A 25,064-nucleotide genomic window follows, 5' to 3' on the forward strand; every position below is an offset into this window, starting at 1 on the left:
AGGTGAAGCCTTGAATTCAATAATGGAATGCCCAGTATTTCCTTCCGATTTATATTTAGACACTCTCCAGCTTTTACAGTTGTTGTATGGACAGTTGCAGTTGGAGCCTCGGAGATCAACAGCCTTCCCTTCGGGGTTACCCTTTGTCAGATTCAAAATGTCTCCGTGCTAAGCTCTGTGCTAAGTATCCCCTGGAGAAAATGGCAGCTTTGAAGGGTGGACTCTATGGCATTGAATCATGCTGAGGTCCCTCCCCTCCCCAAACCCCACCCTCTCCTGGATCCACCCCCAAAGCCTCCAGATAATTCCCAACACAGACCTGGCAACCCTAGCTTTAAAAGATATGCTTCTCCACTAAGATAATCCAGAAAAATGCCACATTCTGCCGTTCGCTTCGTCAACGTAAACTCAACCAGTCGGCTTCCTTTTGTACAATGCTTCTTCGCTTCCACTGTTTTTCTGGTGGGGAGGGGAAGGCAAAATCCACACTAGGCAATTAAGTTTTCTCTCCTCCTAACCACAGGAAATCCTGCTCAGCTCTTTAGCCCACCCTCACAGCTAAGTTGCTGAGATTTCACATCTTAAAGGTCTCGAGGGCCGACCAGTGCGGTGGCTCAGCTTCCATTAGCAGAAGACAACACAAGATAAGAGATGGGGCCTTTGCCACAGGCATAACTAAATACCCTGGGGCAATCTACCCATGACCACTCCAGTTTTCCTTCAAATTGGGCTTTTGAGTTCCCATCAAAAGCTCTTCTTGACCTCTCGGAGGTCAGATGACCCTCACTGGTGTAAAGCCAAGGTAAAGACTAGCAGGAAACTCAAGCAATTGGAAGGAAAAGTGCAGTCGTGACTGTGAGGTGGGAATCAAGGCACCACAGCTCAGAACACTTGGAAGAGCTCATGGAAGACCCACGACTGAAATTAAGAGACACACTGTCGGAATTTGGAAATTTCTTTGTGATCCTTGAAGAAAAGGGGGTTGGATCCAACCAGCTTTTCTGTTAGTGAAAACAGAATGTGTGTGGGGGGGGTCTTTTTGACACACATGCACCCCAAGGCTGTGCTGCAAAGCAGGGGACCTGCATAAACAAAGGTTGGGGAACAGAAAATGGAGGGGAACTTGGCAATACTGAGTGATAAAGCAGGCTGGACTCAACCCTGGGTGTGAAGTTCTCAGCTATGTTATTGCATTATTTTGATGCCTCCCAGCCTGCCGGCCGTAACAGGGACCCAGTTAAGGAGACTGGGCTGGTGAATGGCAGATACCAGCTGTAAAAAAACAGAGAGTACTACCCACAGAACTGGCCTCCTATCAAGTTGCCTTATACTTAGTGAGACCATTAGCCTGGTGTTGTACCAATGGCTCTCTAAACTTTGCTACATGTGATCTTTTTAATCTGAGATGTCAGGGGTGTGTGTGTGTGTAAAGTGTCAACAAACTGCAGCTGATTTATGGCAATTCCATAAGGCCTGTCAGGGGTGTCAAACATGCAGGCCCCCAGAGGGCTCCTATCAGGCCCTCAAGGACAGGTCTGTTCTCTCTTGCTTCACAACTTACTTTGCCAGGCTTGTTCATTCACACAGGAGCTACAGAACAATGTTCCTCCCTTGGGAGGGAGAGGGAGAGGGAGAGCTTGCTTTGCCAGGCTGTCTCAATTGCATGGCAGAGCTACTGAGCCAACCTCTCTTCCTTCTGTTGGCTGAGACTCAATGAGGTGGATTAGGCTGAGTTGTGTGTGTTTGTCTGTGACCTTTATAAAGTTTATATCTCCCCTACCTGGCATTACATTTTATGACACACATGCCCCGGCCCGACAAGGTCAAGATCTGTCCCTCAAAACAAATGAATTTGACACCCCTGCTAGGGTTTTCAAGGCAAGTGAGAAGTAGAAATGGTTTGCCATTGTCCTCCTCTGTAGAGCCTTCCTTGGTGGTTTCCCATCTTAGCTTCCGGGATCTGACTAGACAGGGCTTTCCCTATACCATTCCACATCCCTGTCAGGACTGGACCACACACAAAACACCTGTTTTATCACTCGCCATGACCCCTACATATAATGTTTTGTTCTAGGAGGGTAACCCCCTCCCCACCCTTATTCGGTACAAAAAAGTACGCACCACCTCTCTCGAGACTTGGCTTGCAGCTAAAACTGTTCTCGTGTGTATTGAAAAATATAGCAATGCTCTTTACCAGGTATGCATAGGATAACTACTCAATTTGGTGATGCATCAGAAATCTTGTGACTCCATTGTGGCCCAAAAATTTGCAAGGAAGTCAGTGTGTAATGTGTGGCTCCTTATGAGGGGCCCCAGCGTCCACACCTACTGAGTTGGGTATCTCCAACGAAAACCAGATTTTGGATTAAACGAAGAGTAAAATGTGGAATTCACTGCCAGAGCTTTAAATCGCTTTAAACGAGGATTGGGCAAATTAACGGAGGATAGGCCCACCACTGGACACTGTGCATAGTGACTAAAGTGGACCTAAATGTTCAGAGGCAGTAAGTCTCTGAATCCCAGTGCCAGGAGGCAACATCAGGGGGAGGCCTTGACCTCTAGGGTCTGTTGTTGGCTCTCCAGAGTAACTGTTTGGCCACTGTGTAAAACAAGATGCTGGATTAGGGTCACCAGCTCTGGATTGGGAAATATTGGTGTACAATTTGGGGAGGTAGGATTTGAAGCAGGGGGCACATCAACAGGATACAATGCTATTGAGTCCACTCTCCAAGGCAGCCGTTTTCTCCAGGGGAACTGATCTTGGTCACCTGGAGGTCAACTGTAATAGCGAGAGATCTCCAGGTACCACCTGGGCATGGCAACACTACCTACCAGTCTGATCGAGCAGGGCTCTGGCTCTTCTTATGTTCTTTTGAGCTCAGGTGCAGAACAGGGTTTGGCTGCAGAGTATGGGAGTGCGCGTAGAGACAGCAACGCTAGTTGTAACTTAATGCTCTGAGGTTTCTTGTTTGGTCTGGAAAATCGATCCAACGTAGTCTCCTGGGCAGGGCAGGCCCTGTTCCCAATAGTGCAAAAATTAAAACAAAAATGGCACACTATGGTAGGTGGAACTAGCCATTATTTATTTAGAATTTATTTATTTGTGTTGGTAGCAGGGGCCATTTTGTAGAAAAAAAGATGCAGGAGCACAGTAGCATATTCATTTGCATATGCCCCAAGATCTGTGTGAAGTCGGGAGAGAACTCCTCACTGCATGCAGATCCTGGCTGGAGGTTCAGGAGCTGTGCTCCTGTGTACTCCTGCTGAATTCAAGCCCTGGTTGATAGTATATGTTGTAAACACAGGTAGCAGAAGGGTACTGCTATGTACTGTTGATAAGATGCCTATGCAGGTGAGAACTGGTATGGCCACGTGTCTAAGGTGGCTTCCTGCCAGAAGACTACGCTGTGGCTGGTGGTGGTGTTCAAACGGATATGGATCTTTCAATGGAGGGAGGGGCAGAGACTCAGCTCCCTCCTTCAAGGGCAGTTGAAGGCAGTCCAGTCCAGGAACCGATACATTAAAAAAAGCCGCTGGTTGTGAGTTCTATCTTTAAAAGGAAACAACTCCAGACCTCCTAGAGAGGACTAGGTCATCCCACGCCCCGTGCTTAGGCAAATGTACCAGACTCTGAGAATATGGGTGCCAAATTTAAGACAGTGGCTATCTCTGGATTGGGTCTTCTGACCCTGGGCAAGATAACTGTTGTATAACAGAACAACTAGATGTGGACTTGAAGTGTCGCATGTGACATTTCGATCCTTGCACTTATCTTTTGTTTTTTTAAAAGCTTGGATCTCCCCCCGCCCATGATGTGAAGCCAGTGACATTTCTAGTCTGTTTCAGATACTTTTGACCTCTGATCTAGAGTTGTGACTGCCTTTGAGGGATGGATTTGCTTCAACAACAGCTAATTTTGATTTTTTTTTCTTTTTTTGCTTTTAATAGTTGAAGATGGCCAATTCCCCCCCCCCCCTTCAAATAAAAGCTCTTGTGGTTTGTATAGTTTAAATTGTTTGGGGGAGGGGGGGGCTGAGGTCAAATTTACCAAATACTATGAAACTGCACATCTCAAGGTTTAATTTCTCTTTATGGATGGAAGATTATTAGCCCGTTGATCACAGGGAAGGAATCTATAAAGGAATTCATCAAAGAAGGAAAAACCATTTATGACAACTTTTACCTTCCTTGTTCTTTTGGCCTCCACCACGTCTTTAGTCTTTGTTTCAAAAATACCTTTTCCACCGCCTGGCTCTGTTCAAAATAATTGCACTATTCTCTCTGATGCTGAGCACAGTGAAGTTTTACCTCAACTTTTCCAAAGCCTTTTTTGTTATTAAGAAAGGTGTGTAGATTCTTTGGACTTCTGCCATAGGTTCAGGGAGCTACTGGCAGTATTCAGCTGGCACTGTGCAACGACTAGCATAGTGGAATGGTTTGAGGCACTGGTTTTAAATCCACTCTTTAGGGCAAACCTAACAATACGCTGGGAGTGCCATTATCTAGAGTGCCCATCACCTTTTAAAATCCAGTCTTCAAGCGTACAGGGAGCCCAATTAGTACTGGCACTGTGAAGAGCAGGGAGGGGGGTTTAAGACCTCCCCCCTCCTGGGCTCTTTTCCAAATCTAAGATGGAACTATATGGAGCAACAGTACAGGGGGAAAACTTACACCCTCACTGCTGTGGTACTGATCCGAATCAGGGTCCCACACTCCCAGTAACTCAGTTTTAAATGTACTAGGGACACTGTAATGGAACTCCCCAAATCTGGTCCTTCAATATGAAAACACACTGAACCAGACAGTCCCTCCCTGCCTTACTTACTTCATACTTGTGAAAATAAAACAGGGATGCAAAAGCATATCATGCTCCCTAAAAAGGGCAGGATTAAAGCATAAAAGCAAGCTTTAATCAGGTGGCGGAAGTCAGCTGGTGGTGGTTGCTCTGGAAACATTAAATTGCTGCTTGTATTTTAAAGAAATTCCCACATACAGCAAGGAAATGCAAGCCAAGATACAATATTTTCTGTGATAATTTCTTAGCATGGCAGATACTGCTGTAGTCTGCTGAGAGCCATCACCAATCCAGCACCTGGGTTAGACCTTTCTTTACGACCCGATGGCCTCTCCAGCACAATTTTCAGTGGTCTCCGTTCATATCCTTCATCAAATAAAGAGAAATCAAACTAACAGACGCGTATGTCTGAAAGAACCCCGAGTCTTCAACAGAGGCAATGGCTAAACCCAACATCCTGCCTCCAATTACGATAACTAGTGCAATCCCAGAGGGAAAGAGAACAAAAATCCACGTTTTGAAGCCAAAATGGTTCAGAAAATGGAGTTCCAGGAACCCAGTGTGTGTGTGTGTGTGTGTGTGTGCGTACCACAGATCAAACAATCAGTTTTTATTCACCAAGAACCAAGTCCCCGTCAACCATTTTTCTTCTAAGATGAGATCTGATGGATCTGTCTGAGGGCTGAACTACACATTAAGATTTCCTCCATGTTTATTTGTGACATCTCCTTACACACGCAGCCTCCTGGGATGACTTTATCATGGGTGTGAAGGCAAGAGAAGGAGGGAAACTTCAGCCCTTTCCTCCCTGCTGTTTGCTGACTGGAAAAAACCTCTGAGGAGATACTCTGCTGGGGGTGGGAATATGGGTATCCATAAATTTTCTTTAGCAAGCAGTTCACAGGGGTGGTTTTACCCAGTGACAAAATGGAAGGACAAGAAAGAATTAAAGTTTCCTTTCCTCACCCACATGATATTCTTCCTTGATGAAGGTCAAATTTGAAAAAAAAGAATGGGGAAACCCAAAGGTGTAGTTGAGCTTTATGTGCATTCAAAACTGACCCCATGAAAACTGAGCGATTTGTCAACACATCAGTAAATAATTCAATTTTGTTCTAAATCTGATGTACTCGAGAAGGATTGCCAGCTCTGGGTTGGGAAATATGGAGATTTTGGGGTTGGACCTCTGCAGGTTATGGTATCATAGAGTCCAAAAGAACATAAGAGAAGCCATGTTGGATCAGGCCAATGGCCCATCCAGTCCAATACTCTGTCAAACAGTGGCCAAAAAAACCAGGTGCCCTCAGGAGGTCCAACATTGTGGCCTGGACACTAGAAGCCCTCCCAAGAACCAATAATACAGAGCATCACTTGCCCCAAGCAGAGAGTTCCATCTATACCTAGTAGCTAATAGCCACTGATGGACCATATATGTTTATCCAACCCTTCTTGAAGCTGTCTCCTGTGGCAGTCCATTCTCCAAAGCAGTCATTCCCCCCCTGGGGGAAACTGATCTTGGTAGTCTGGCAGGAGTAATAGAAGGAGATCTCCAGGTACCACCTGGAGGTTGGCAACCAACAAGCTAGAATAAGGCCTACAGCAGCACTAACTCACTTCTTTTTAACTTACTTAAATATGAATGGAGAGTCTGAGGTTTGTGGCAGGAGCCCAGCAGTGAAGAACTAAAAGACAGGCCTGTGTTGAGTTAATTTCTTCATTGTTCCATTTTATCTTTTTAAAGGCCCCCATTATGTCCCTTAAGGAAAAACACGTAACATGCAATTAGAAACATCCTTCAAACATATGAAAATGATGAAGAAGAGTTAATAGGACTCAGCCACCGTGCGTGCCAGGCTGAATCTCAATCCCAGATTCAAGCCATACTCACCTAACATACTGGAAGCCTTTCAACAGTTTCTCAGCAAGCTCTGAATCAGACCTTTCTATGCTTCTGAAGTCCTTTTACAGAGGTGATTTACAGGCATTAAGCAATCGGACCTGAAAATGGGAATATTTACTATCAGCCAGGGGCCATTTTCTATCAGCACGCCTGGAAGCGGCTTATTTTAGCTTTGTGGCTTCAGTTCTCAAAGCGCCAGTGGAGGAGGGGGTGGGGATGCTGGGAGTGGGGGCCAGGGGTGGGGATGCTGGGAGTGGGGGCCAGGGGTGGGGGGGTGTTGTGCTTCAAAGTACCTGTCCTGAACCACTGGAACATTTCACAGCACGTGGCAGTAACAACAGCTCAACAGACCTGACCAGACAGTTCCCTTTCTCTTGTCCCCCCCCCCCAATGCCTTTTATGTTTCTAACTCATGAAAATTCTTTTGGTTGCCCTTATGAAAAAGGTTTGGCGCAGATGTAACGCTCTCAGTCTCTGGACCGTAGTTAAGGAAACATTTACTGAAAGTCACTATTAATCTAAAATTAGAAATGCGAAGAGCTGCCAAAGTGTTTGACTAGAGAAAGCATTTACAAACAGACATCTCTGATCTAATGTCTTATCGCATATCAGGTATTTTTCTACCCTGCCATTCATTCAAGAAGCTCAGCATATGACTGGCCCAAGGCTACTCAGCAAGCTTCCATGGAGAATGAGATTTGAACCCAGGTCTCGTAGATCTAGTGTTCCCAGACCCCAGGTCAGAGCGGGGGATCTCCCGCATCTGAAACCCTGCCCCCAGAGAGCGATCTCCCCATGTCATGTGGAAGTGATGGCATCACACTGGGGATGTTGCACAGAGATGCTCTGTTTTGAGGGCAATTTTACCATAGAGTTTTGCCCTCAAACCAGGGCATCCCTGATGTCACTCTCGTGTGACGTCATCGCATCAGCAGGTTTTATATGAGCCTGAGAGGGACGCAGATGTCATCAAAAGGTCTTGCATGAGGCTGCAGACCTGAATCATCTTTTGAAAGGTGGCTTTTCTCTTAAAACCCCACACTTTGCAAGTTATTGTCTACTTTTAAATTGTTGTATAGAATTACTTTCTGGTATAATAAAACAAAGTCAGAGTCCAGTGGTACCTTTAAGACCAACAAAGTTTTACTCAAGGTATAAGCTTCCGTGTGCAGGCTCAAACTTTGTTCTGCTACTTCAGATCAACATGGCTACCCACCTGAATCTATATTTGGGTATCATGTAATGCATAATGCTGTTGTGTTAAGAGTTTGATTTCATTTTTTGTGTGTGTGTGTGCTAACTGTTTTATCTGCCTTTTAATTTTGAGCTGCCTTATCGTTACCTGTTTTATTGTTTTAACTGTTTTCTCTGTGTTTTAATTGTTGTGAGTCGCTCTGAGCCCCACACTGCAGGGAAGAGTGGAATAAAAGTCCAGCTAACAATAATAACAACATCATCAGTGTTTGGGGCAGAGCTCCACCCCCTATCGGAAAGCTCCTTCTCCCCCCGCTGTCTAGAGGTAAGGACCTGGCAACCTTGCACAGATCTTAGTGTGACACTCTATCCAGTATGCCAGTGGTACCCGCTGTGGGAGCCGTGGCACCTGCCCACACCTTTCCTGGCTGCCACCAAGTGCTTTTAGAAAGTGGTTGGGACTAGGTGGGGCTTTTGCCCAGCAGGGCTTCTGATTGGCTGTGTGGATTAAAAAAGATTAAAAGACTTCCCGTTAAACAGAACTTCTGCCTGAACAGTTGAAAAGTTACTTATTACAGTTTTATATATAACCTTGATCCCTGAAATGTTGTGGCTGGCTCTGCCTCCTGCAGCAAGCGTGTTGTGGCTATGCCCACTGCCTAGGGTTGCCAGATATGGGCTGGGAAATACCTGGAGATATTGGGGGTGGAATTAGGGAGGGGAGGGACTTCAATGGGGCATATAGCACCATGGAGTCCACTTTCCAAAGTGGCCATTTTCTCCAGGCAATCTGATCGCCTGGAGATAAATTGTAACAGCGGGAAATTTCCAGCCTGGAGGTTAGCAACCCCCTCCATTGCCCAGTGTCAGAATTTCCAAGGTGCCCAAAGGCTCAAGAAGGTTGGGGACCTCTGCATGACGCCATGCCAACTAATGCAACCTCTTCTTTTGCAACTGTATTCACAGCAACAGAAGGTGTTCTCCACGTAGGGAGAAATCTTGCCATATCCCCCCTTTCCTAAAACCCACAATTCCATACACTAGTTTGGAGAGCCAGTTTGGTGTAGTGGTTAAGTGTGTGGACTCTTATCTGGGAGAACCAGGTTTGACTCCCCACTCCTCCACTTGCACCTACTGGAATGACCTTGGGTCAGCCATAGCTTTCGTAGGAGGACAGCTGCTGTAAGAGCTCTCTCAGCCCCACCTACCTCACAGGGTGTCTGTTGTGGGGGGGAGGGAAGGTAAAGAAGATTGTGACTGCTCTGAGATTCAGAGTATAGGGCAGGATACAAATCCAATATCATCTTCTATTCAGACGAATAAGGTTTATGAGCCAAGGATATGAGCACTATGGCTCCCAGTCTGATCCAGAACACACCCAAACCCAAGAATTTGTTTCTCGTATCGTAAAATACCTCAAAGCAAGGAGGCCCTTGGGCCCATGTAGAAGTCGCATGCTTCGCCTCACTACGACCAGCCCAAGCCAGAGAAGGTTCCAGAAGAGATACTTTCTTTTCTTGGAATTTTTGTATTTGTGTGTGTGTGCACACCTGGAAGTCATGGCGACTTCTGGTGACTGACCCCATTTGCAGGCTCTCATTTGTCTGTGTATCTAGAGCAGGGGTGTCGAACTCATTTGTTATGAATCTGACATAAATGAGATCTTGTTGGGCTGGGTCCATGGGTGTCATAAAATGTAATGCCAGGTAGCACAGATATAAACTTTATAAATGACACAGACAAACACAATTAAAGGCTTTTTAAAAAACTTAAAACATTAGCACTTGTTGGTCTTGAGGGTGTTTTCTTTTGTGTCTCTCCCATGGGATCCAGGAAACTGAGCCAAGGAAGCTCTGACTCTTTCCTTCCTTCCCCAGGGGACCAGAAGGAAGAGAGGCTTGTCTCAATAGCTCAGTGAGAGAGCCTGGCAAAGCAAGCTTTCTCTCTCCCCTTCCTCCCCAAGGAAGGAGCCTCAGCTAATGGAGAAAATAGAGGCTTTACTTTGTAGCTCCTGTTCAATTGAGCAAGCCTGGCAAAAGCAAGCTGTGATGCAGAAGGAAGCAGACAACAGCCAATTGCTCTGGGGCCTGATAGTAGCCCTTCAGGGGCCTGATTCAGCCTTCGGGCCTCATGTTTGACGCCCCTGATCTAGAGAGTCCCCCAAATGTGCATTCAATCAAAGCAATACCATTTTATTGTAAACAAAAGGTCTCTTATTCAGAATTCAAAACAGTCTTCATGCAATCACACTAGTAAGAACTACACTGAGCTAATCTCAATAAAAAAATAATTCACATTTATGCTGGTTTTTCCTTCTCAGCATCTCCAGTGAGGAAAAAGTAAACACATGCTCAGTTGCAAACTGGGCATGTTAAGCAATTACACGAACACTCTTCCACACGTTGAAGGCTGCCCAGATCTACTTGGTCCACCTTCTGAACGGGCCCATTTGCTCAGGCCAATTGGATTGTACATCAAAGCATTCTGCTGTTGATTGGACGGCAACAGTAAGCCTTGGCGAATGTAAGTACTTACTTGGTTTACTTGGTTTACTGGTCAGTCTATTATGGGACTCAATGGTGTTCTATTTAATTAAAGACACCAGGCTGTATCATAATTGAAACATCCTGGATGGAGAACATAAACATCCTCAATTTAATCCCTTTCAAACAAATCGCTGCCGGATACCCAAATGCTGTCCCAGTACATTCAGCAAGTGCCCGGTTATACAGCTGACATGATATAAACAACCATGTTAAAGGAAGAGGACGTTATTAATTGTCGAAGGTGAAAAAGCACACTTCAGTGAGTGTTCAGCTGAGATCAGGGACCAGGAGGTAGGCTAATGAAACTTCATAGAAGGCCATGCTAGAAGAGGTGCATTAGATGACAACCAAGGATGACGATGTCTTGGGCAAGTCTTTGTGACTCAGTTATGAAAGACAACAATTATTTGGTCTTTTAATTTTCAAAAAGAGCCCAAGCCAAGACAAGTGTTTTTTTTAAACTGTACAAATGTGTACTCAGGGCTTCTTGGCTTTGCAGACCTGCCAACTCATTTTGTTTTAAAGGTGTTTATCCTACTTCATAAAGCAAGGGCTCCTAATCTTCTTGTGTCTATAGGCACTTCTGGATTTTGACAAAAGGTAGTAGGTTCCCTCTAAGCTGAGCTAGTGTGAGCCAGCTCACAGTTTTTTAGCCTCTGGCTCACACATTTTTGTCTTAGCTCAGGAAAAATGGCCCCAGAACAAACTAACGTACGCAGTAGCTCACAGCTTTAATGTCAGTAGCTCACAAAGTAGAATTTTTGCTCACAAGACTCCACAGCTTAGAGAGTATATATAATGCCATCATCTGGATGGCTTAGGCTAGCCTGATCTCATCTGATTTCGGAAGCTAAGCAGAGTCGGCCCAGGTTAGTACTTGGACAGGAGACCACCAAGAAAGTCCAGGGACGCTATACAGAGGTGGACAATGACAAACCACTTCTGAATGCCTCTTGCCTTGAAAACCCTGTGAGATCACCATAAGTCAGATGTATCTTGAAGTTACTTTCTACCATTAACTGTAGGTACCACCATAAAATGGCTGCTGGGAAGGAGAGGCTGAGCCAACCACAGAACAGCATTTATGGAGGCTGAAGCCAGTCACAGCGTGGGTTGCACACCAAGCATCCTCCTATGATAGAAGCAGTTATTTCCTTATTGGTGCTCCCTGAAGACACAAAGGTGACAAGAGGAAAGCCAGGACTGGCTCTTTGCTTTGGGGAAGAAGGAAGAGGGTGCCAGGAAACATACTGGTAGGTATGAAGGTCGGGGCTTTAAAGGCTAACTAAAGTTTAACCTTCTACTGAAAAACTGAATGCCAATGGACTTCTAAATTTAGTCATTCCATATAAGACATCAGGAAAACAGGATAAAAACCCCCAATAACTTTTATTCACTGCCAGGGTAGGAGAAATAAGGAGGTTCATTCGTGAGGCTTAAAATTTACAGTTGACACATAACTTCTGCTGTGCACGTTAGGTTTAACATTTCATATGCTAACTCTTGGGAGCATAGAACAAGTTAACATCTGAGCTTTTATTCCTGAGGTGAATAGTGACCTTCCCTCATCCTCTCTCAGTGTAAATGCGAGCACCTCTCAGAAACCACCCCTCAGAAACTGGGCTTTGAAATAGCTACAGTCTCTTCCTCAAGCATTCACTGTGCTAGCCTGCTTTATCATAAAAGACAGACTGACACTATTCAAAAGTCTCCCAAGAAAGGATTATCAGCCTATCCCTCCGCAAGCCCAAATCCTATCTCCAAACATTCAGTGGTTTAGACTGCTTACATGCAAGGCAGACTCTGACACAAGGACCCCCTTTCCTCTCTCAGTCACTTCAGATCCTGCTGTCCAGGCCAAATAGAATCCTATCGGAAGTGAGCTGACAGTCTAATAGTTCTTTCTTACTCACTCCCCCAACCCAGCTTCCTCAGTCATCCACTGATTGTTTGTTAGCTGCTCCACACACACAACATACAGGCAATCCACATCATACAGTGAACTGGTGACTGAAAAAAGGGGCAGGACTTCTGCCCATCAGTCATAAGAACATAAGAGAAGCCATATTGGGTAAGTGGCCAATCTCGGCCATCACTCTGTGTCACACAGTGGTCAAAACCCAGGTGCCATCAGGATGACCAGCAGGCCAGAACTCCAGAGGCCCTCCTGCTGTTGCCCCCCCTCCACAAGCACCAAGAATACAGAGCATCACTGCCCCAGACATAATGTTCCATCAATACCTTGTGGCTAATAATTATAACAGACATCACCAGAGAAGCAGCATCGGAAATGTTCCCTTTGTAAAAATTCTTTTTCCCCCCATAATAACAGATGCTACTGGCAAAACAGTATTAAGCAAGACAGGCAATTTCAAGGTTTGAGGTAACGTTTGTTGCTTGATTACCTCTGAGAATTGGGAGAGATGTTTTATTGATTTGTAAACCAGGGGTGGGGGAATAAAACCACAAAGAGGTACAATAATCCCAATAAGTTACAAATTCACCAGGTCAAATAGAATTTGCAGATTTCTGACTCATATGTCTCCAGCTTCTCACATGGTGGAAAGAGATTTTTTAATCATTGGTCTGATATGGAACTAGCAAGTGATGAAGTGCCTCAGTCACTTTTGTGGATGAGTGTTAAGCTCTGCTGAAAGAGATGAGTGTCCAGGGCATATCTGGCACAGAAATGAACCGTTTCTGTTCTAAAATTTAAATAATGTAAAGGAAGTACGTGTCTTTAATTTTTAAAAAAGCTTTATTGCAATGAAAATAATTTCCACATAATGGGTTGGGTACAGCGTAAAGACCACGAGAGGTCTGTTGCACCAGGACCCCTGGTCTTCCTGTCTTTCCCTTCCCCCAGCAGCACTTTCTGACCCCAGGAAAATTTATTGTAGCTCCTGCGCCCCGCAGGGAATAAAGGCCATACAAGCTGGGAGGCTGCAGTGAGGAGGTGAAATCACTCCCCTCTTCCTGTTCTCTCAGACGACACTCTGCACATAGAAGAGGAAAGAAAACCGTCCTGTTCTTATTTTTTCTGGAAAACCCACATCACTTAGATGCCATATTGGGGATAACTGCCCTAAGACATATTCAAAACAGCTAACTATACTGTAAAACAATACATTACCAATACATTAACTATCACCTTGTTTACAATTATACATTAAAAGCAGGGGTGGAATTCTAGCAGGAGCTCCTTTGCCTATTAGGCCACACACCCCTGATGTAGCCATTCCTCCAAGAGCTTACAAGGCTTTTTTTTGTAAACTCTTGGAAGATTGGCTACATCGGGGGCGTGTGGCCTCATATGCAAGGAGCTCCTGCTAGAATTCCACCCCTGATTAAACAAAATGGCATCATAAAGGCACCCCATCTCCAAATGTACAACAAAGTAAAATAAGGGAAAGCAAAATGGAATGTGTCTACAGCAGCAACCTCTTGTAAGTATGTCAGTATGTCCTAACAAAGTAGATCACAGATTCAGGTGTGTAGCCATGTTGCTGAAGCAGCAGAATAAAGTTTGAGTCCAGTGGCACCTTGAATACCAACAAAGTTTATACCCAGAATAAAAAAACAGGTTGCTTACCTGTAACTGAAGATCTTCGAGTGGTCATCTGTGCATTCACACCGATGGGATATAGTGCGCCTGCGCCGGTTCCGACTGGTACTTCAAAACTAATTCTAGAAGGATTTTTGCGCCCTCTCCAGTGGTCATGTGCGCGGGCTCCACCGCGCATGCTCACTGGGACGGACGCAAGGATCCCACCAGTACCTTCTGATCGCTGTGACCATTGAAGGACCGACAGCGGTGGGGAAGGAGCGTGGGTGGCGTGAATGCACAGATGACCACTTGAAAATCATCAGTTACAGGTAAGAAACCTGTTTATCTTCTTCGTGGTCTCTGTGCTTTACACTCATGGGAGAATAGCAAGCAGTATACGTCTTACCTGGAAGGAGGTTCTCACAAGTGAACTGCCTCCAAATCTGCCAGGCCCACTGGAGCTCCTTGACAGCGACGGACGTCTAGGGCATAATGTCTCACGAACATGTGCGGCGTGGCCCAGGTGGCAGTTCTGCAGATGTCCACCAGGGGAACCCCCTGAAGAAGGCCGTGGAAGCAGCCAGTGCCCTCGTGGAGTGCGCATGAACAAACAATGGAACAGCTTCTTTGCCAGTAGATAACATAGCTTAATGGTTTCTACAATCCATTTAGATAGCTGCTGAGCAGAAATTCTAGTCCCTCTGGTCTGGGTTGCGTAAGAAACAAAGAGAGAGGGAGAACGGCGAAACTCTTGTGTCCTGTGGAGGTAGAAGGACGAGGCTCGCCAAACGTCCAAAGTATACAATCTCCTCACCTTGTCCGAGGAGGGAGCAGGAAAAAAAGTAGGTAGAACAATGTCCGCTGATAAATGGAACTCCAAAATGACCTTTGGTAGGAAGTTCAGATCAGGGGCCAGGCTCACCCCGTCCGGGCAGGAGCAGGAAGCCAAAAACTAGGGTAAGGTCCGCCTGGGGCGCATGAGCTCCCCAGCGTGTATAATAATGGACAAAGGCCTCCCACTTTGCTGTGAAGGACTTCCTGGTGGATGGCCAACGACTATTGAGCAGGACACGTTGTATCCTATCCAACAGCTGAATCAGGGCAGTCGCCAAGCAGTCAGCTTCAGCTGAGGTACATTGTGGTGTAGTACCGTGCCCCCGTGCGCCAGCAGGAGGTCTGGCACTGGAGGGAACTGGTGCCACAATTGGTTGGAGAGGCGAAGCAGTGCTGGGAACCAATGTTGCCTTGGCCACCACTGGGTAATCAAGATGCCCACTGGTTGTTCCTCCATTATCTTGCGCAGAAGATTCTCTGTGAGCCCAACTTAAAACATGTAGGAGACTTTCATGTGTTGTTTGCAGAAGCAGGATGTCAAGCATGCATATTTCTAAGTACAATGGTGGGTTCTTAGACAGAAAGGAGGCCGTTAGTATCCACTGCCTCCCTCCCTTTTCCCAAAGGTTGGGCAAATAGTAAATCCATCTAGTCCAAGGATGTTTACACTGCAGCCTGGCTGTGAGGTGCTTCTCCTCACATTCACACAAACAGTTCTTATCAGGTCTGGAAGAAGTGTGAGAAATGGAGATGTTTTTAATAACCTAAATTCCTTAGTAGTAAACTAGATATCATGTACTAACCTTTGAACCAGTGACTCAAAATGCATCTGCATGTTATCCTTTGAACTAATCCTATATAGTAACAGTATAATCATGTATACATCATAACTTCCAAGGATTCTGTCCTTGGTAAAGCTTCAGAGTTTCTACAATAAAGCAACTTTTGATTTAACAACAAAAGACTGATTATTGAGAAATATCGATGCTTGACACAGGAGAGCTACTTTGCTGCTGTTCCAGTAATGTAAAGACTCACATGTAATGTAAGACTCCACCAAATCATCTGCCCAATGCACGGTTTCCATGGATTGGATCCTATGACTCCCTTCCATTAAGTCCTCCTCCAACAAAGACTTTTCTTCCTTGAAGGAAGCCTCTCTCGATCAGGAAGTCATTCTTCTTGGAGGAAGTCTTTTTGCCCTTGAAGGAAGATTTAGCAGAAGAGAGTCATAGGATATATGTTATGGAGGCCCAGGGCACTAATATTGCCAGGTCAGACTTTTACCATCTTTGGCTGGTCAGGTAACTGGTTACCTTTCCTCCTGTGACCTGTTAACAGTGATTCATACAATGGTCACTTCCAGTCTTGATTACTGTAACTCACTCTACATGGGCATACCTTTGAACCTGATTCAGAAGCCTCAGCAGGTACAAAATGCAGTCGCACACCTGCAGACAGGGACATCTGTGCGGGTGCACGTTCAGCCAGTGTTATGTCAGCTACATTGGTTGCCACTTGATTACCAAATCTGTTTCTCCCCCCCCCCTTTTTTAAATACAATTTTATTAGATTCAAAGGGTAGGGGGAAAGGGGAATGGGGAAAGCGTATGGAGAAGTAATACCATACATACATACTTCACTATTCCATCTTATCTTATTCCTATGAGCTATGTTAACCTTCTATGCTCTTCTGCTAAAGTTTACATAGCTAAATTTCGCAACTGCCTATCATAAGAGTCTTCACTTCATAAACCAATCTGGTATTGAGTCAGTCATTTAGTCTCATCAAGTTGTAGAATGGTTGCCAAAGTTCTTTTAAGTCCCACTTGCCATTTTCCTTCATTAAGTCTGCTAAAATGTCCATTTCCGCTGTTTCAAAAATGTTCTTCATAATCTCCTCTTTGGATGGTATTTCTGCTTTCCTTCAATATTTTTTGCATACAATATCCTAGCAGCTTTATTAACCTGAACAATTACCGTATTTTTCGCTGCATAAGACGCACTTCCCCCCCCCAAAAAAGTGGTGGGGGGGAAGTGTGTGCGTCTTATGGAGCGAGCGGCAGCAGCAGCAGGAGGAGGAGGAAGGGGGGTGCCTTCGCTTTCTGCGCCCAGAGCCGCAGCGGAGCCACAGCCTGCAAATGTCTGTTGCTTGGCTCCGGCTGCGCGGCTCTGACGCCCCCGGCAGAGGCGGCCCGAAGGCTGCAATGCCGCCCGCAGCAGCATCCCCAACGGCTGTGCCGCAAAGCAGCGAGTGAGCGCAGCGAGAGGGGGGCTCTGCCTCCTGGAGTGCCTCCCCCCTGCCCCCGCCCAGGCTTCTTGGCTCTGGGAGGTGCGGGCAGCGGATCACGCCCCCCCCCCCTGAGGAAAGAGGCCGTGCAGAAGATGGCTACTCTGCTGCGGAAGATCGGGCTGATCCGCCTGCACAACCGCGACATGGAGGACCTGAAGCATCACCACCACCACCACCACCACCCCTGCGGCAGCTTCCCGCAGGGCTCATCACTGCGGGGCAAAAACAACCAGAAGAACAAGGCGCCGCCGCCTCCTCCCCTGCAAGGCACGCCAACTAGCGGCTGCAGCAGCCCCGCCACGCGCAACAAGCCCCGCCAGGTGCTGGAGGCAGCCCGGAAGCCACCACTGCCTCCCCCTGCCGCCACCGCCAAGGGCTCGGGCCGGGAGCAGCCGTCGGGGCTGCTTCCGCAGCTGCTGCTGGAGCTCTCCTTGCCTAGTTTTTAGAGGAGGAAAACAGGAAAAACTAGGTGCGTCTTATGGAGCGAAAAATACGGTATATGTTTAACATTTCCATCCAGTGCCTCAGGTATGATTACCAAATCAGTTCAAGGTCATGGTATTAACCTGTAAGGCTTTATGTGGTCAGGGACTAGCATACCTGTGGGACCGTCCCCCCCCCACCCCCACCCCATATGTGCTCCAAAGAGCCCTTGTGTTCTTTGGACGAGTGCAACTTAGTAGCTCCCAGCCCAAAACAAGTCCTTCTCACCTCTACCAGGGCCAGCGCCTTTTCAGCCCTGGCCCCGGCCTGGTGAAACATGCTCCCAACAAAGATCTGTTGCAACTCTGCAGAGCCTGCAGAACGGAATTCTTCCACCAGGCCTTTGGTTGAGGTGGTGGACATCAAGAAACATCAGCCTCCTTTGCCTCAAATTGCTTTAAGTGCTGCAATTGTCTCAAACTGCTCCATAGCGCCATTTATATTAATTTGCGCTGGAAGCAGTTGAGTTATTCTATCCAAAATGATCCCTTGCCTTTCCTGGCATAAACTCAGTGCCTAGAGAAATCTAATGAACCACTGAGCTGCCAGTTATGTAATTTAAATCAGCTATTTAATTTTTTTTTAACTTTGTAGATTTAATGTTTGATGTTTTAATATTTTATGGAACTGTTTAACTATCCGACATGTTGTCAGCCGCTTTGAGCCCTGCTTGCGGGGTAGGGCATGATAGAAATCTCAAAAATAAAAATGAAATAAACTTAATGAAAGGGAGTCATAGGATTGAATCCAGCCAGCTTTTTCACTCAGTATTGCCCTCTTCCGCTCCATACTGCAGTCGCTGTCCCTTGCGGCTTTTGTACGTTCATGTCCTATGATTCTCAGCATAGCTGCTTTGGACATTCAAAGAGAACCACTCCTTTTCCCTCCACTAACAGAAAAAGCTGGCCAGATCCAACCCGCAGCATCCGTACCTGTATCCCTGGACCTTTTCTGGTTTATTTGGATTACAGCTGACATTCTTGGAACAAAGAACACGATGACAAAACTAATACTAAAGTATGTGGGGCTAGTTCACACACGCTTGTACCTCCTCTTGGTCTTTCAGCGCTTGCAAACTCCCAGACAAATGCGTCAGTTGTTTCCAGTGAAAAGTATTGTGCCGGACTGGAGATCGTGTTATAGCTCAGTTGCACATCCCAGTCATCGGGCTAATGTTGTGATAAGCGATCAGCATTCATGTATGAACCAGCCCTTAGAAAAAGCACAATGTAAATTACTCCGTAGGCAAAACACTGCACATTATCTCCATAATCCTTACAACAGCCCTGTATTATTTGCCTCCTGTTACAGGCGGGGAGGCTGAAGCTGATGGACAGATGCTTGCCCAGGGCCGGAGAACTGGCTTGCCAACAATGCAATTGTAAGTGGAGTCACAGCCTTCTATGTTCATTGAAGTCAATGGGTTTAGAAGGATCTAAATGCTGAAGTTGGTGGGTTTCTAGAAGGATGGCACTGGAAGTGATTACATCCAAACCATGCTGCATTACCCCTTTGTTGGTGATCGCTGTCTGCATTTACTCTGGGTAATGCACAGAGAGGAACAACGGTGGTGAAGCACTAAAAATGCAAAGGTGTCCTGAACACAGGAAACCAAACCTTTTCTCTCGGCTTGGCTTCGCAAACGAAGATTTAAGAAGGGTGCAATAGTCCACGTCTGCTGCAGGCTCACTGGTGGCTGACAAGACCAACCCCCCCAAAAATACTCTTTGAATAACTGCCTTTTCAGACTAAACGGCAAGCTGCCAAAGTGGTTAGAGCTGTTGCTTTAGAAACATGAAGAGATTCAGGTGCTTCCCTCTTCTAAAACTTATGTTTTTACTTAAACTTTTTACCATAATTTGTTCACATTGCCTACAAATTCTAATATAGCATAATTTAGTGCTATCCGACCCACCTACACCACAATGATCCCCCTCTGAAAATACTTCTGCAATACACAATCACTGCAACAGGAAACAACACCAAAATAAGAAGAAAAACCATTTGTTTTCTCACTACCAGCCTCCCACATTGGATCCCCAGGCATCTAAAATAGTACACTGGCTGCTTCTTATTTAAAAAAACAACAACAACTTCCTAGTTCTTAGTTGCTGATCTATGTTTCTAAAATTCCAAGGCATCATAACCTGATGGTTTCTTGATAGAGGACTGCAATGAGCTGAGCTGCGACTATAATTGCGTGCAAGACCACAAACCACTATAAAACCCTTGGAGAGAGATAAAAAAAAAATGACTAACCGACAAGCCCAGCACTGGGTTAAGTATTTGGACAAATAAATTCTCTGTAAAGAACTTGGGCACTTAAGACTGTGGTTTCTGTGTACGGTTCAAGAATTTAAGAAAGAATCAGTTTATGTTACAAGAAATTAATGCTTCCCTCCACCACCCCCACCACCCTCCAAAAAGTACTTCTGGCCTTAGATACTGCATTCCCTCGCACTCACACCACAAGAGTGTCAAAGAGATAGGTTTGCCCATATCCAGGTGGGGCCTGGAGATCTTCCAGAATTACAACTGATCTCTAAACCACAGAGATCAGTCCCCTGGAAGAAACGGCAACTTTGGAGGGTGGACTCCATAGCATTATACCCTGTCCTCCCCCAGGTTCCACCCCCTAATCTCCAGGAATTTCCCAGCCCAGCTCTACACTGAGATTTGCAGTGCTGAGTGGAATGTGATTGTCAATCTCACAAGTACCTATTGGATAATTCCTGTGACCCCACAATTGATAGACACCACAATTGATAGACACAGCTCCTCGTGCCATTTTGTAATTTTTTTCTAAGACTCCCAATTGATGTTTTCCAAGAGTGCATCTACTGGATCACTTCACTGTTGTAGTACTCATGTGCCCGGGGGGGGGGGGGGTGTTACCCCAACAGAAAGTATGCATCATCATTGGTAGGGAAAATCCTAGTCTTTAACATGGTGCAAAGTATTGCCAAGTTGCAACCAACCCTGTAGGATTTCCAAGGCCAAGAGACAAACAAGGTAATTTGCCATTGCCTTCCTCTGCATCAAAAAAATCAGTATTCCTTAGTGGTCTCCCATCCGAACGCTGACCAGGGATGACCCTCCTGAGCTTCTCAAATCATAAGAACATAAGAGAAGCCATATTGGATCAGGCCAATGACCCATCCAGTCCAACACTGAGTCACACAGGGCCAAAAAACCCAGGTGCCATCAAGAGGTCCATCAGTAGGGCCAAGACACTAGAAGTCCTCATACCTAACCCTCCCAAGCACCAAGAATACAGAGCATCACTTGCCCCAGACAGAGAGTTCCAACAATATGCTGTGGCTAATAGCCACTGATGGACCTCTGCTCCATATGTATATCCAATCCCCTCTTTAAGCTGGCTATGCCTGTAGCTCCTCCTGTGGCAGTGAATTCCATGTGTTAATCACCCTTTGGGTGAAGAAGTACTTCCTGTTATCCGTTCTAACCTGACTGCTAAGCAATTTCATTGAATGCTCATCAATTCTTGTATTGTGAGAAAGGGAAAAAGTACTTCTTTCTTTGCCTTCTCTGTCCCATGCATAATCCTCTATCATGTCATCCCTCAGTTGATGCTTCTCCAAGCTTAAAGAGCCCCAAGCGTTTTAACCTTTCTTCATAGGGAAAGTGTTCCAAACCTTTAATCATTCTAGTTGCCCTTTTCTGGACTTTTCCCCAATGCTATAATATCTTTTTTGAGGTGTGGTGACCAAATCTGGCTAGCCTGGGTCATCCGGGTCCGGGCATAAAAAGCCGTCCTTCCCTTTGCTCGATTTCTGAGTCATCTGCACACAGAGGAGGAAGGTACCTGCACCCACCCTTGTTCCCTCTGTTAGCAGTGATGCTGCTTTTGGATTAATGGGAGGGGGCATGCGCACAGACATTTTTCCTGCACGTTTGCATGGTGCAGACTAGGTGGCAACCACGCAGGGGCGTGGCCAGCGCTCCCGCCACGTACAATGAGTCTGCACAGATCTGCGGGGATAAACTATCACAAAGAACAAGAACTTTTAAAACCGGCCTGGACGATTATTTATTCCATTTGTGTCCAACTTAAACCCTTTCTTCAAGCAACGTAAAAATTAAAATGAAAAAAAGCAGAAACAAAAATACATCAGGCTATCCTAACATAATAAGGCTATTCATTAAAAACAAAGCTTGCCTCTGTCCTCTAGACAGTGGGTATACAAGGCATGGTACTCAAAACAACAGATGACTTTTTAAAGAACCTTATTTCTCTCTTATCCGTGCACCAGACTTAATCCTGATAGAAGCAATCTGGGTGGAGAGACGGAGTTCATGATTGTTCTTTATTGGATTGAAGCCAGGATATTTATTTATGGTGTTTATAGGCTGTTTTTTCCTCCCCAAAAGGTCACAAAGAGGCTCACAGACGTGTGTGCGTGCAGTGCAGGGCTGCAGCCAACTCAAGGTGACCCCGGCAAAGGGCTTTCAAGGCCAAGTGAGAAGCAGAGGTGGTTTGCCTTTGCCTTCCTCTGCAGAGTCTTCCTTGGTGGTCTCCCTTCCAAGTTCTGACCCTGCTTAGCTTTTGAGATCTGACAAGATCAGGCTACAGCAGACAGCCTTTCCTCCCACGGACAAATACAAATTATTGAGTTAAACAAATACTGCAATTAAATACACAGACTCCCATGCTGGGCCTGTTTGATGAGGCTGAGAAGCAAAGGCTCTTCCACTGAGCCCCACAGCCCCTCTCCGTGGTCCCGCACTGACAATCAGCACTGATCGTCTTCTTGGCAGAGGTGGAAAGTTTCTATACAAGCAAAGCACGCCTACTGACTGCCACTGCATGTGAGATACTGGCAATGGAACCTTTCTAGGTATTGACAGATACCAGGCTGAAATAATTGTTTGTTCTTTTTGTCTATTTTCTTTCTTGTTTGGGCCAAGTGTTGGCATCCACTGTTCCTGTCTCTACCAGGAAATCAGAAGCGTCCCCCCTCCAGTTTCCACACTGCCAGTTCCTTGCTCTGAAACAGATTTATTCCTTAGCATGGGAGTCTGCAACTGATTACTCTAATCCAAAATGGCTCAGTATGGAACCAAGTACGGCTCTTTCAGAACAAGAATGGATCTTTCAGTGAAGGGAGATAGGGAAGACGCTAGGCTAGGCTAACCGGTTTGTGAAAGGAATGGCAGGCAAAGATTTTTTTATGGGTCTAATGAGGTATTGAGAGATGCTTTATCAAAAGGAAAATGATAGAGCGGGGTGACCAAATGATGGCTCGGGAGCCACATGTGGCTCTTTCATACATATTGTGTGGCTCTTATGTGGCTCACCATCCCATCAGCCAGTCTGGAGAAGGCATTTGTCTCTTTAAATCACTTCTCCAAGCCAAGCCAGCCAGAAGCTTGGATAATTAAATTTGCTTTCTTTCCACCTCTCCCTCCGTCTGACATGCATGTCTTGAGACTCTCAAACAGCTGATGTTTATTCTATGCGGCTCTTACATTAAGCAAGTTTGGCCACCCCTGTGATAGAGGTGAACAGTTGATAGAAGCCCCATGTGCAAACCATGCACAGATTTATGCCAGTGCGCTAAAACAATCATGCAGGGTGCTCTTGTGTATATCCACGTTGTGAGATGTCATGTGTGTCACTATAACACAAGACTTTAAATAGTCAATGTTTGGGCTGGGAAAACTATGGATTATCAGGGCCAGCCCTTGCCACTAGGCGATGGCCTAGGGTGCCAGCCTTCTGGGGGTGCCAAATTGGGTGCCCCCCCCATGTGACTCAGTGACATTATTAGAGCCGGGGGGATGCCAGAAGTTAGCGTTGGCTAGGGTGCCGAACAGCCCTGTGGATTATTAATCAACATGTTCACTACTGGTGGTGGAAAGTGCTTTCAAGTCACAGCTGACTTACAGCTTGTCAGTTATTAGTAATGTTCAGTTGTGTATTTTCAGTCATGCAAATAGGCTTTCATAGAGCCAGTTTGATGTAGTGGTTAAGTGTGTGGACTCTTATCTGGGAGAACCGGGTTTTAATCCCCTCTCCTCCACTTGCACCTGCTAGCATGGCCTTGGGTCAGCCATAGCTCTGGCAGAGGTTGTCCTTGAAAGGGCAGCTGCTGTGAGAGCCCTCTCAGCTCCACCCACCTCACAGGATGTCTGTTGTGGGAGAGGAAGGAAAAGGAGATTGTGAGCTGCTCTGAGATTCGGAATGGTGGGCAGGATATAAATCCAATATCATCATCATCCTCTTCCTCCTCCTCATACTGACTCCATGTTGACCTCTTGCTCTGAATTTTGACGTCGTTTGGCCCTTTAACTGTCAAAGGTTGCAGACCCCTTGCCTTAGCAGAATTGGCCTATTAAGGGGCTATGCTTAACAATAGTCAGGGGAGCCTTTAAAGAGTGGGGGGGGGGGCATTTCCTGCTTGTGATCTGCATTTTGTTGACAAATGACATGAAATTGGCTTCCGAGAGCAGACTGTGCAGCAATTCTGAAAAACTGCGGCTTCCCTATTCCTGTCTTTTATAATATGCTCGGGAGTTATTTGGCTGCTGAGCATTTGTTGAGCAATACAGTTGTGTTAATGGTACAGCGCACTCTTAAAACACATTATCAAGAAGTGCCGGTGGGAAAAAGTATATCCTGCCTGCAGCTGATGCCTAGGAAATGGAAAAAAGGTAATCCCAGCCACAGTCAACGACGGGTGCTGAGCCGCGTGAAACTTTTTAATCATAGGTTAGTACAAATGACTAACACTAATACAAGATAATTGCCCTCCTATGCTTGCGAGAGGTTTTGAAGTTCAAAACAAAGGGTAACTTTTAAAAATTGGATTCACAGTCTAATGATGGAGATTCATTTTTACATAAAAAGCTGTTTTGGTTTTTTGGTCATTGTCACTGCCAACATATGACAACCCCCAGGGCTTTTTTGGTAGCAGGAGCTCCTTTGCATATTAGGCCACACATCTCTGAGGTAGCCAATCCTTCTGGAGCTTACAGTAGGCCCTGTACTAACAGCCCTGTAAGCTCTTGGGAGGATTGGCTTCATTGGAGGGGTGTGGCCTAATATGCAAAGGAGTTCCTGCTACAAAAAAAACCCCATAAGATTTTCAAAGCAAGAGATGTTCAGAGGTGATTTGCCATTGCCTGCCCTCTGTGTTGCGATCCTGGGCTTCCTTGGTGGTCTCCCATTCAAATACTAATCAGGGCTGATCCTGCATAGCTTCCACAAGAGCTGACAGGACCGGGCTATTCTGGGCCCTCCAAGTCAGAAGGGAAAAGCTCTCTTTTCTCCTCTCCTCCCTCAACATAGAGTGAAATTTGTCTACTGAAAAAGTACACAGCGTGGTAGTAGGTGCAGAATTCAGCTTCCCAATGATCTCAACCTTCATTTTTAAAAATAAGCAAATTCTTGAAAAAAATAAGCAATCTTCCTATCAGTTATGAAGGAGACGAGGAAAATGTTTATGAAG

The 25,064-nt window shown here is 45.8% G+C and overlaps 1 protein-coding gene across 3 annotated transcripts in view; it reads right to left on the bottom strand.

Annotated features, from left to right (window-relative positions):
- The window catches only part of LOC132577901 (cytochrome c oxidase assembly factor 1 homolog), a 113,736-nt gene that overhangs the window by 43,278 nt on the left and 45,394 nt on the right, over positions 1-25,064 (bottom strand). The window contains exon 2 of one of the 3 annotated variants that reach the window (XM_060247690.1): positions 6,684-6,793. The exons of the other annotated variants lie outside the window; for them this stretch is intronic. The gene's annotated coding sequence lies outside the window, so the exon portion shown is untranslated. The remainder of the gene's footprint in view (positions 1-6,683; positions 6,794-25,064) is intronic. 3 annotated transcript variants of the gene reach the window in all.

The sequence above is a fragment of the Heteronotia binoei genome, chromosome 10, assembly GCF_032191835.1.
Source record: "Heteronotia binoei isolate CCM8104 ecotype False Entrance Well chromosome 10, APGP_CSIRO_Hbin_v1, whole genome shotgun sequence".
Taxonomy (NCBI): domain Eukaryota; kingdom Metazoa; phylum Chordata; class Lepidosauria; order Squamata; family Gekkonidae; genus Heteronotia; species Heteronotia binoei.